General features: G+C 45.0%; 1 protein-coding gene across 4 annotated transcripts in view; it reads left to right on the top strand.

The window, feature by feature from the left end:
• Positions 1 to 12,765, top strand: part of LOC129210105 (calcium-activated potassium channel subunit beta-2) — a 153,849-nt gene that overhangs the window by 36,052 nt on the left and 105,032 nt on the right. Inside the window, exon 1 of one of the 4 annotated variants that reach the window (XM_054835639.1) lies at positions 12,236 to 12,703. The exons of the other annotated variants lie outside the window; for them this stretch is intronic. The gene's annotated coding sequence lies outside the window, so the exon portion shown is untranslated. Of the gene's footprint in view, positions 1 to 12,235; positions 12,704 to 12,765 lie in introns of those variants that run through there. 4 annotated transcript variants of the gene reach the window in all.

Below are 12,765 nucleotides of genomic sequence, written 5' to 3'. Positions count from 1 at the left end.
AAGTCCTTCTCCTTCATAAAGCTCCGTTAACATTGAGGTCAGACAAACCAGCCTTTAGTCACATCGATCATATTTTTCTCTTAAAATATACTAAGCAAGTACTATACAGAGGGGTGATGGGAACAGTGCCCCGTCTGGAGACAGATTCCCTACGTATTGGCTTGAGCAAAGCCACAGCAGAACAGCAGCTAACCTCTATTAATTGCTTTTTCTTCTTTTTTTTTTTTCTTTTTTTTTTCTTTTTTTTTTTCCTTTTTTTCCTACTTTTTTTAATGTTTGGAGTTTTCTACATTCTTTACTTCAGAAGTAGTTTGAAATCAGGTTTTTACAGTGTCAAACTACAGAATCAGGGGTTTAGGAATCAAACGGACCAAGTTCTAGAAAACTAATATAAGACATGTAATTCCCTAAGACAAGCGGAAACAAAATGCTGTATCTTTTCCCATGGCAATGAGGGAATCTGTTCCCTAAAACAGGCCGGAGAATTGCAAAGTGCACAGAAGCAGGTGATTAGAAATGAAAATAAAATTGAGAATATTATATGTGTTTTGCTTAGGTTTGATCCAACGGCTTCTGGATGGTGCAGCTAACAGGCTACTAGATGTTCACAGCCTTCTGGCTGGGGATCTAATTCTTAAGCATCTCTGTATCCTTTGACCGCTCATGGAAAAGGACTTGGATTTGGGGACCTGATAGGCTCCTGTGTGCAAAATTTATGTTAGCAAGTTATTCAAATTAACATCTTTTCTCTCCCTTGTTTTCCTTCCTGCCTTGATCCTGCCCACCAAAGAATTCCTTTTCCTTTGCTCAGCCGGTGCAGCTTTTTGACTTCCCCCCCCTCAACCCTTTGGGGCCCCTCCTTATTTTGGTGATGTTACTATCCCTTAGGATGGCCAGATGTGATGTATCCTGACAGACAATAAACAGCACCAGCTTTTCCTAGATCTAGTCCCTGAGTAAGCCCTAAGTGCATCCTTAGCTCACGAGAGGTGCAGTTTGTCTGAGGGAGGAAGATGGGGCAGAGAAGGGTGGAAGGCCAGGAGCTGAAGGGGTTTCAGTCCCAGAAATGCTGTGCCTCGTGCAGGTCACATCACATCTTTATGCTTCATTTTTGCTTTCTCGTGGCTGACTGTCCATCGCAATGATTCTCTCTTGAGCCTGCCCCTTACTACCCCTTTGTTCAGCACAGCCCTTGGCTGGGGCTCTGCGTCTCACCTCCCTCCTCATTTTTAGCATCCATGTCAAGATGTAGGAGCACGAAGGCCATTTCGATGGCTACTGAGACAGACCTCCAAGCCATAGCGTACAGGACTGCAATATGGCATTTTACTGGTCATACTACATACAAACAATAAAGTTGAGTTAATGAAAACTAAGAAAAATGACAGCGTTTCTCTCGAGCTGTTCTAGGACTGTCTCAAACAGGCTTGTATGGACAGTTAATCTCCTACTCTTACTATAGAAAATGAATGGTCAGTGACTGGAATTAGAAGAGAAAGTAATGAAACTGAAATATGATTATGATCAAAGACAGACACTAATAGGATACCAGAGTGCAGTTGAAAGTTCAGACAAATTTGAACTTAGTGGCGAAGAAAACCCCACTTAATTTTCTCTGTTGCACAAAACAGCTTTATGAACCTAGCAGAGAAATTTTAGGAAATATGATTATGCAGGGTAAAAAGCTCTTGTCATAATTAATCCAATTCAGAAATCAGATGCCAGCAAAGAGGGAAATTTCCTTCTCATTTATATTCCTGTCAACCCACTGAAATCAGAACGGCTTCAGGAAAGTGTAAGACTTCCTTTGTAAACCTATATTTCTTGACAGTAACTGGGCTCATACTTACATTTAGGTGGTTCTCCCATCATACTGAAACATTATTGAGTGTTATTATTAAATGGACAAAAGATCCCCAGAGCAAAATCCCACTTCCGGATTTAAGTTTTTAAGAGTAAAATGTGTTTGTACATCTAGAGTCAGGAATTGTAGCAGATAGTAGTAATTATGCAGTAGAAAATATGTCTCATATATATCAAATCAAATATATAAATGTAGAATCTTGATCCTCTATTTCATTAAAAATGGTTATATTAAAAATTAATGGAATGTAATTTCTTCACAGTATCTCAAATATTTCATATGGGCCAAGGAATATTCTAGTAGCTAAAATATCAAGAGGCTACCGAAATAAAACACACGAATAACTTTGGGCAGGCAGTGTCTTTTTGTTCAGTGGTTGTACAGCTCTTGACAGAATGGAGCAGTCCCTGAAAGGGAACCCTGAAAGGGCCAAGACGTTCAAAATAATTAATGCACATGATTGATTTCTTTGCAAAAGAGAGGAAGGAAGAAGCTGATCTTCAGCTTTTGGACTCAGACCCGTGTTCCTCATCACGGTGTGTGGGACAGACGTCACTTGCTACCAGTCTGGTAACGCTGGGTTCCTAACTGGCTCCAGGACAAGGATCCTTCATGTTATCCCGGGTTCGGCACAACCCGGTTCTGCCCATTTCCATCGGCACAGGCAGGGGTGGCTCCATCGACTGCCGGGGTGCTGCTCTGTATTTCAGCAGGTGGAGCTGAGAGCTGAATCGGGTCTCCATTTCTTCACCCCTTGGAAATGTATAATTTGAATTTCCCCTCATGTGAAATCCTATCTTGACAAATATGCTGAAGTGTCTCATTACTGACCTCATATATGAACACAGCCCCTGCCTCGGCTTCCCCCTGAGTTTTCTTACAGAGAAAAGAGGGGGCAGCGGCAATGCCACCGCAGGTGCTGCTGGCTGCCCGGCCCTGCGTCGGCATGCACCTGCACCGCTGCCAAGCTCTGCCTCCCACCTCTTTTTTGGAACTGCTTTCCACGCAGACATTTTAAACCCCGCAGGCAAGGCAGATGCCTATCCCCGATGCAGGGCGTCGAGGCTCTCGTGCTTTGCGGCCTGAGGGAGGTTTCGATGTGCTCTTCCCTGGGAAATGCCATGCCAGGCTCAGGCAGGGAGCCTGGGAAAGCAAAGCCCTGTCACAGGCTGCTTCACACTCCAGGGCCATCCCCGCCATCCCCAACATCCTCCCAGTGCTCCTCTGCGACAGCTACACTGTACAATGTCCCATGCACACCCACGGGGAGAGAGCAAACCGTGCTTCGGTACCAGATAGCAGCTTTCATGCTTGGCAGGTGCCCCCTGAGCTCACGTGGGCTTCCCAACCCTTCCGTACTCGCCAGCAATTAAACCCGACCTGAGCAGAGGTTTTGCATTGGGCCAAGAGAGACAGAGATGCTTTGCTTGTTGCTCCTGCTGGCATTAGCGAGACAAGCGAAGGCGTGTGATTCTCTTGCGGTTCTTTACCTCCACCCTGCAGACAGCACCGTGTGCCTGGGGAGCCAGGAGTCACCTTTGCTTTGCTGGGGGATTACGTTGGAGCTTGCTGCGGGAGGCTGAGCATGGCTGAAGCCCCCCAGCCGGTCAGGGGTTAGTGAGCCAGCTGAGCACACTGGTGAGGAGGGAGAGAGCTGGTTTAGTCTTCTGTGCAAAAATAATAGCAACTCTGGGGGTATGGAAAAAGAGGTAAACAGACGTGCTGTGTGAGATAAACGGGGCCCTGGGGATATTCGGTCCTGCACTACCAGATCCGTCATGCTTCCCCCAAGGGGTATGGCATTTCCAGGGACTGGGGTTTTTTACTAGTTTACCGCACCAAGAAGTATTTGAAATATAGGCATGGAAACTAAGTAAAGAATACATCCTTCCTGTGGTGGCTGTGGGTGGGAGGAGAGGGGATCGGAGGAGTGAGCCAAGGCTTAGAGATGCGGCATGTGCGTCTGTCTGTGTCTGCATGTGTATGTGAGGCACATCAGGGTGCTTTTATCTTCAAGCACAGGCAGCTGAGGCCAAAATGTGTCCCCAGAGCCTGGTCCTGCAACATCCAGCTGGGCACACTGGAGCTGGGGCATTATTTGCAGAAGTAAAGACTTTCTGGCACTCTTTTTCCCGATTTTTTTCTTTTTCCATTCACTCACCATTAAAACATAGCTGGTTTCTGTGGCCTAAAGCTCCAGCTGGGAGCCCCTGCAATAGCAGGGTAGGATTTGTGTACTGATGGACAAATCCTCACGCAGTGTTTTTTGCTAAGGATATGGTCCCTCATCCCAGTAGGGATGAACTCCACAGCTTGCAGTGCATCTTCTGTGCCTCTCAGAGTCAAGGTTATTTCTAAGAGTCCCAAAATAGAGCAAGTAGACACAAAAATCTAGACAATCTACTTAAAACTTCTCAGAGCAGAGAAAAGGTCAGATTACAGGTGTATTTATGGACAAGCTGTTCCTTTTTCTTTTTTCTGTTTTTAAAATTACCTAAAGTGGAGAAATAATGAAACATTACTTCAGTAGACATAATGAGTATAAAATCATTTCAAACAGATGTAAACAAATAGTGTTAGGTAATTAAAAACAGAGATAACTCACTGGCTAAATTCCTCTGGAGTCCTCTTCACTTCAGCCTTTGATGATACATTAATATTTTTGCATACGCAGAATTGAAAAATGTATCAGAGAGGATGGAAAAAAGAGATTTCTTTTATCAATGAAAAAATGTGTGTTTATGCCAAAGGAGTATCCCTGTAGCCTGTGTTAAAGGCAAAGCTTTATCATTCTGCCTTTTTCCTCTTGGAAAGCATCTGCTTGGTTTCCAAATATCTTTTTTTTTCCCCCAAATCATTTATCCATAAGCACATCCTGCATCCTCAGCTGCTGTGATGATGGGGAAGAGGTGGCAGTTTTGTACAAGGGCTGTAAGTTTTTCATGGGGGCAGGAGTAACTTTGTACGAAACCTATATATCTTTGGAAATGTATGTTTAAGACCAAATGCTGCCCTCAATGGTATAAATCCCAAACAACTCTACTTCAGTAAATACAGTCAAATCCCTCTAGTCACTCCAGATTTACACAGGAAAACTGAGAAAAGATTTTGAACCTTGCTGAATTTTTTATATTCACAACCATAAATCCTCTGCCGGTACCGTTGGCAGTGGCCACACACCCTGCAGCAGCGCGCCCTGGTGCAGGTTAAGCCCCTCTGAGTACAGACTATAGGTCAATAAAATTAAAAAGCAGCATCTTGTGAGAGGTTTCTCCTGTCCCTGCCAGCACGTGATTTCTCCAAACGGGCTGGGCTTTGAACTCAGCCCAGGCAGTGTCCATCCTACTCCTCAGAGGCTGTGAAGCTGCCACCAAAATCCTTCTTCGCCCGCCATGCAGGGCTGCACCACCCGCAGCATCCCACATAAGCATCCGTGGCAATCATGGACCCAAGAGCCAGGGACATCAACACAGGGGACATCAACACAGGGCTGGGGGAAAACGGAAGAAAAATTCCCGAGTCTTTCCTGGCACCCCGTTCCCAGGCCCGGCACAACCCCGAACCATCCCAGAGGGTGCAAACCCCTGGCTCTGTGCACAGTCCTGCATCCTCGCATTAACATGAAGGCAACCATGTCTCCACAGCCTGAGAGGAGACGAGGGCCCATCACGGGTGAGCGTGTTATTCTGCCCTTCCTGCACAGGCACGCCCCTGCGCACCTCCACAGCTAAAAGGCAGCTGCTAACGCCAGAGTGAGTATCGCGAGACTCTCCTCAGGGTACGAAAACTGAGAGAGGTCTGTGGAGTCAGTGAAGTTGTGACAGCTCTGCTGGACCTCGATGGCTCTGACATCCTGGACACATAGGAAAAGCAGCCTTTCCTTCTGGGTGCCCTTTCGTCCAAAGGAGAAAAGTGAAATGGTGGCGAGGTGGCCGTGAGGATGCTGCCAGGGAGGTTGTGCATTCAGGAGCAGACGCACGTGAGCAGCAATACACAGCGTGAAACACGCTGCACAATACGGAGGCCACTGAGGCAGTTTTAGGCTCTTACTATTCTGAATTTAAAGTTTATCAGCAACACTTGACATAAGCTTAACAAGACTGAATTTCAGTTGTCTTCATTCAATTCTCAAGCAATGCTCGCAAAGCGCTTTATAAAGGCAGAGGATTATTCTTGGCCTACAAATGGGGAAACCGAGGCACAGTGCTACAAAATGGCCTCTCCCCGGTGCAGATCCTGACTCCCAGGCTATTTACCTATCTGCTTCTGTTACTGCTTTGTTGCGTGCTCCCCTTTGCACACTCTCCCACAACTTGATCTTTCACATCTGGAGTGCAGAGCTTAGCGTACAGCACCAAATCATCAAAGAAACCCAAACAGGCATTTCACTGATGCAAAAGACCTTTCAAAAAGAGAGAGAACAGAAATAGAAGCATGAGCTTCATCAGAGAAGTGACTATTACACCAAAGCAAAGCAGCAGCTGAGTAAAGAATAAAAGGAAGAACAGATTAAAGGAGATACTTGAATCCTGAAGAAAGGAGAGCTCTGCATAGCAAATGATTTGCAGGGGGGTGGAAACAGGCGAGGAAAGAATTATCTAGCAATATCTTGCTAAAGTTGCTGGAGAAGTAATATTAACATAGAAGTAGGAAAGTGGGGATAAAAAAGCCATCGAGAGTTGGTGGAGAAAGAGCTAAGCACTGTATGTAAAATCAGAGAGCATCTAAGTGGCCAATTTGGTTTTTCTGTGAAAGGTGACTAGCACAATGCATTATCCATCACAAAGCAAGGAAATCACAGCCGTGTTGATTGGAGCAGCGCTTCAGGAAATTATTGAACAAGCAAGAAACAACCTCTGATCATGGCATTCCAGGAGAAGAGTAAATTTGGAGAATTGCACACAGAGCTTAGACCAACATGGGCTGCAAATGTTTGAACAGTAATCCATTGCTTAACAAATGGGAAAGCAGCAGGCAGCAATTGCTGCTCAGCAGAACTGTTGAGAGCAGGAAACCATCTCTGCCCAAGAGTTGCACACAAAAATCAGGCTTTGAAAGCACTGGAACTGATACCCAAACTGAGGAGAGTAAAATCACTGGAGTGTGAAATCCTGTTGGAATTACTCAACACTTGTGCTGGAGACCAGCCCCAGCAACTGGGTATGCATCCTCAGATACATATTTTACTAGCCTTTAAGCAGTAAACATTCACCGGGCCCAGCAAGCCGCATTGTGTAAGAAGCCTGTTTTGCTGGATTCTGTTTTGTTGCTGTTCAAACTTACGGTCAATCTTCAGTGATTTACTGAGGAGGATTGGGCACACCAGAAATCATTTAATTTCAGCATCTCTGCCAAAAGAATTCAATAGTATACACTACCTATTATTGTGAAAGATGCTCTTTGAGTCTAGATTTTCCTTCCAGGTAATCATAAAAAGGATGCCTGACCTGTATCTGAGCAGAAAACATACCGGTCAGTGAAGTGGCCCCTGTTTGCACCAGCAGAAGCAATCTAGAAAGGGAAAAAGGTTTATTCTGATGTCTTTGCTGATAACTGTCTTAGGTATCTCCCATCTCTGCTGCTCCTCTGTACCACTGAGGACTAGACACTGTGGCAGTATTTGGAAGCTTTGATGTCTCTGACAATTAGTTGTGCTTTATGATATATTTGCTCTAGGTAACATCCCAACTGGCAAGTATTAATTAAACTGGAACATCTAGAAGTGCAGGAAAACAGGAAGCTCTTGAAGATGGAAATAAAAGTGAAGGAAGGGTTAACCAGTCTTTATTTTTGCCAGCAAGTATACATACTCTGTTCCCCATCCGCCCCCATAAAGTATGAAATGTAGCAGATGTTTTGAGAACAGCTAGCCTGATCTATCAGCCTCTACATAAATGAAGGTTGAGTTAGTGAAGAAGAAGGCAGAATAATGTTTACAAGAGAAGATCAAGAAGATTTCCGACACCTGGGCAACTTAATGATGGCAGATGGCAAAAGCTGAAGGCAAAGAGAAGGAGCAATGCGCACCAGCAGCTGTTGAACAAATGGGGAGTAGAAAGAGCTCCGCTGAAACTGTGCGGGAAGAATTTAATACCGGCAGTTCTGTAAGAATGATAGTGTGAATATGCAAAGAGGAGCCTGTGTTTTAACTCCTCAGACAACTATCGTCAAAAGTACCCAATGGATTGTCAACCAAGGAGATTTTCACAGCAAGAAGCCATCTATTTGCATCAAATACTGTCAGCCTGCAAAGCAGCAACTTCTGGGTCATTTAACAACACTCCAGATGTAGTTATTTTCTCCTAGGCGAGTGGCTCAAAAAGAGCTATGCAAGAAAAAGACAGAGTCAGCGTATAAAGGGGGATAATCAAGCAGCATGTGGAAGTGATTAGCTAGTTGGTGTGATATAACTCATTTAAACAAACAGATTTCCAGGACACTTGGGTGTCTTGTGATTCTCAGTACGAGAGAGACTGCAAGACTATGGCCAAACACAGGGTTCGTTTCACCATCAGTAACAAGTGATTTCTGACTTTATGCTAAAGATAATAGTTTATGACTAGTCACCCAGGACAGCTATTGCACTCTGAAGTTGTAGAAGATGCAGGTGCCACCTGTTTTACCACAGGAAAAAGAAGGGAGACCAGCCAGAGCTGTAAATGTAGGGACTGATTTCAACTGGCTTTCTTGATCATTCTTTCATTTAAAAGACAGAGGTGGGATTAATGCGTATGGCCAAGATCACCATTAGGAATTTACCTTTCCTCATACTGGACTCACCCTTTGTAGGAAATAGCTGTCATCTGCCAAACTCAGTTCTGAGTTCAGTCTCCACAAAGCCCAGGACTATCTAGATGCGTATGACAGAATTTGGCCTCTTCTGAAGGATCCTTCTTCTTGTTAAGACCAATTTTCGTTCACACTGTAATTATACATACTTAATACGTCACACGTGTAGCTCTGCCAGGCTAATACTGCATTGACCACTGACGCTCTACAGAGAGACCCAACATGGTAGAACCATCAACGGATCGTTCCTGCAAGTCCTTTAATACACAATTCACACCAAGTGTCTATGGATTAGCGAGACTCCCCACTGCTGTTTGAAAAAGACACAGCAAGCGGGTAGAAAGAATGCTGTCTGATAGGTATGCAACTTCAAAACAAATTCATACTGTTCCTAGAGAATTTGTCACCACAGGGGAAGAAAGGTTATTGTATGTGTAATCTGCAGCTTTAATTATATTGTGTACTTCCCTGTGCAATTAGAAATGTGTATTTGTAACAGATAGTTACACTTTCTAGTTATGTATCAAATTCTCATTATAATTAGGAGGACTCATAATGAAATTATGCATTATTTGCTCCATTCATTATATTGTTTGACTTACAGTCAGCATGCAAACTACAAATCTGAATTCTTCCTCTCCTTCATCTTCCTTGGCTGTTTCCTAAGCAAATACTGGTCAGAAACAGACAGAGCTGTTTTAAACTGTCGCAACTCCTTTGCAAGCACTGGGTTTTCTCTAAGAGGGTCTACTGCTGCAGAGCTGAGCAGCAATCTAAGCTCCTGCAGAAGTCAATAGGATTTTGCTAATGGAAGGCAAAGCGAGAGCACATGTGAGCCCTCTGTTTCCCAGGGCAATCCTTCTTTGCAATATTCATACAGTCCAGGAAGTCAGAAAATTGCCATACCTGATCAGATCAGTGCTCCATCGGTCTCTAGATCTTCTTTCCAGCAAGGAGCAGATTGGTGTGTCAGAAAAATGCAACAGCAGTAGAGCCATGGTAAGGATCAGGAGTATGCATGAGTCCCATCACTGATGGCAGCTGCTGTTGCTGCTCAGTGATTAGAAAAAGTCTGAGGAAAAGGGGAGTATCTCAGCATATCTCCCAAAGACTGAACCATCTTGAACTAATCATCCCCTATAAGACCTTTCTGATCATCCTCCATTGCCCTACACCTTACACCTTGAACAGTTTACCCCCCTTTCAATTACCACCCAATGCAAATACATCTCCTTAGTCCCATGGGTTACGCAGCTCTCACAGATAGTTATCACCTGTTGACCACCAAGTCTGAATGACTTTAACCTACTGCAAAGGATTGAAGCCTTTGGGATCACCGTGGCAGGGAGGTCCATGGGTAATTTATTCACCATATAATACTGCATTCACCAATGCAGTATTAGCCTGGCAGAGCTACACGTGTGACGTATTTATTATTAAGGGAGGGGGGAGCTGGGATAGTCATCCATTTTTTATGAGCCACCTTGTACTCAGCATACATAATTGGTGAACTGTGGACATGGGTGGCAATGATCACCTGCTTTAACCTGTCACTGAACACTCTTGTGTCCAGTTCGGTATTGAAATCTCTCAACAGATCATCAACAAAGTCAGCACCCCCAGACCTGTGTATCTCCAATAGGAATCTGTCTAACGTCTCTTGAACTGCTGTGTCATCCCACTTCCAAATCAATTGCACAGTGAGCCCCTTAGTGAGACAGAAAGATATTGCTCAGGACAAGAACTTTTCTTTTTTCCCTTTTTTTTTTTTTTTCCTTTCTTTCTGCCTTAAGGTGAATGTAGTACTTATGAAAAATACTAGATAAGTGACAGTCAAAAAATTATTTAAATTATTCACAAAGCAGGTATTGTTCTGGCAGCCGTGCTAGCAGTCGGCATGTAATAGTCTACCCTGAGATTTATGACTACAAAATTCAAAGTCCCCTTTGCTCCCACCAGTTTTGGGAGAAGCTTAAGGTGCTAATTACCCCTTACTGTAAATTGAGAAACAAAACTGGAGTCCTGAGGCCTCCCCTCCAATACACTGACTGTGTAACGTGCAGAGGGTGAAAAGGGGAAGGGAGGATGTCCAAGAGTGACAGCAAGTACAGGCACGGGGAAGCACAGAGTGCGAAGGCAGCCCTGTTAGGAGCAATGTTGATTCGGGGACAGATGTCCTGCTTGTGGCAGCCCCAGATACCCCATCAGCATCTATGGCTTGCTTGCACCAGCAGCAAGCTTGCCGTCACTCAATAGTTTCCATGAAGGCCAATTCAGAAAGAGGAGAGACTGTAGCCCACGCTGAGCGCACGTACTGACGTGCTGTTTGGTAAAGCCCTTGGCAGCGTGGGCATCTGGCGTGGTGGTGGCAGGAAATTATGTGGAAAAAGAGAGGTTTACGTTGGCCACTTTCCCCCTGGGAACAAGGCAGAATTTGCCAGCTGGTTCAGCACAGACCAGCAGCCTCCTCTCCTGCAAGTTCCAAATAGTCTGTAACAGTCACCAGTGCAAAGGACCGACACAAATCCAAACCAGAGCTTCTCAAAACAGAAAGCTCACACCTTAACCAGCCCTCACGTCCCAATCATTTAAAAACCTAATGCATATTTGCCATTAGTGGTCTCTTAACCCCTTCATTCCCATGTTGTGAGTCAGCCACAGCTGGGTTTTCACCATGATCTGCTTTCCTCCTTAATCTCTCTAAAGGCCATTCATTTCTGAGACGTCTCCATGCGTGGTATTTTCATTTTAAGCCAAGGGCTGTGAACTGGGTGGTAATAAAAAGTCAGGCAGATGCTGAGCAAGCAGCAAAAGTCCTAACTCCCCATTTGCTCTCTCCCAGCCTGCCTTGGCACCAGGCTGCCTCTCCGGTCCTTCAGCCCATGTGCCATTGCCGCTGGCAGACACATCTGTGCTGGTGGCTTTTACAGTTGTCCACTAGGGACCACACTGAGATCAGCAACACTGAACTGACAGCAGGTGTTAACAAGCTTTGATCCATCTCGAACCGGGCTGGTTATTAACTGACAACCAAGAAGAAAAAGGCTCCAAGATCTCAGCAGAACACTACTATTTCTGACCCAGGATCTAAAGATGTGCGTGGTTTTACTGAAAACAGCAGTGTCCAACAGCATCCTCTCACCACCCCTCTTCCACACATCACAGGCAGTGCGAATGCCATGCATCACTCACGTTTCTTCTGCTCATCATTATCCTGGGTGCTGTCAACTTGCAAATTTAGTTTGCAAGACCCTGCTATCTGCAAACTGTATTTTCCCTTTGGGGAAGCATAGCGTACATCTGTGACTCTGTAAATACAAACCACAGTACAGTCCGTACATCCCCCTCATTCGCTTTGTGCCACATCTGCCTTACAGAGTTTTACAAACTTTCAGCTTCCAATCGCTACTTTCACTAACTCCTGCGACAGCCTCAGCTTGCGGTGGGGGCGGATGCTGTCGCGTTCATTTTGCCGTTCACATCAGTCGTGAGAGCTACGGCACCTTCCGTTCCCGGGAGTGATTTTCTCCTTAGTTTCAAAACAATGTGTGAAACCCTGCTCTGCAGAAACAGTAGCCTCAGTAAGTTTAAGGATGACTGAAGCTATTTCCTCTCCCGGGGAGGTTTAAAAGCTACGGAGGGATGAATGGGGTTAGACCTATCGCTGCATTTCTAGCAGCCATCCTATTACAGCACTGAATAAAAGCAAGAATGGCATGTCTAGCCTAGGTTAATAAACCCTACCGAGTGCATGCCTTAAAAGCACTATGAAACAGCCTTAAGTCAGCTCGAGATAACTAATTTCAAGCATGGCTGTCTAGTGTGCCTGTCATTCCTATTGTCCTTCCAAACTATTTCAGACATTTTGAGCAGGGAGTACTAAGCTATGACTTAGCAGGGGTTGTGACATTAATGGTCCAAAAAGGTTTAAGCACCAGGAGGGAACGATGACAGCACTTAACAACTGGTGGCAGTTTGGAGGATTCCGCTGGATCTCTGTTTATTAATAATTAGGCTTCGCCTCGGAGGAAGATGTGACAACTATCGGAGGTAGGATTTGCATGGGAAACAAAGGGAGCTGTTGCTGTTCGGTGCCCATTGTTTGTGCTTCG

The sequence above is a fragment of the Grus americana genome, chromosome 9 (genome assembly GCF_028858705.1).
Source record: "Grus americana isolate bGruAme1 chromosome 9, bGruAme1.mat, whole genome shotgun sequence".
NCBI lineage: Eukaryota > Metazoa > Chordata > Aves > Gruiformes > Gruidae > Grus > Grus americana.
This window is presented reverse-complemented; position numbering and strand designations above follow the sequence as displayed.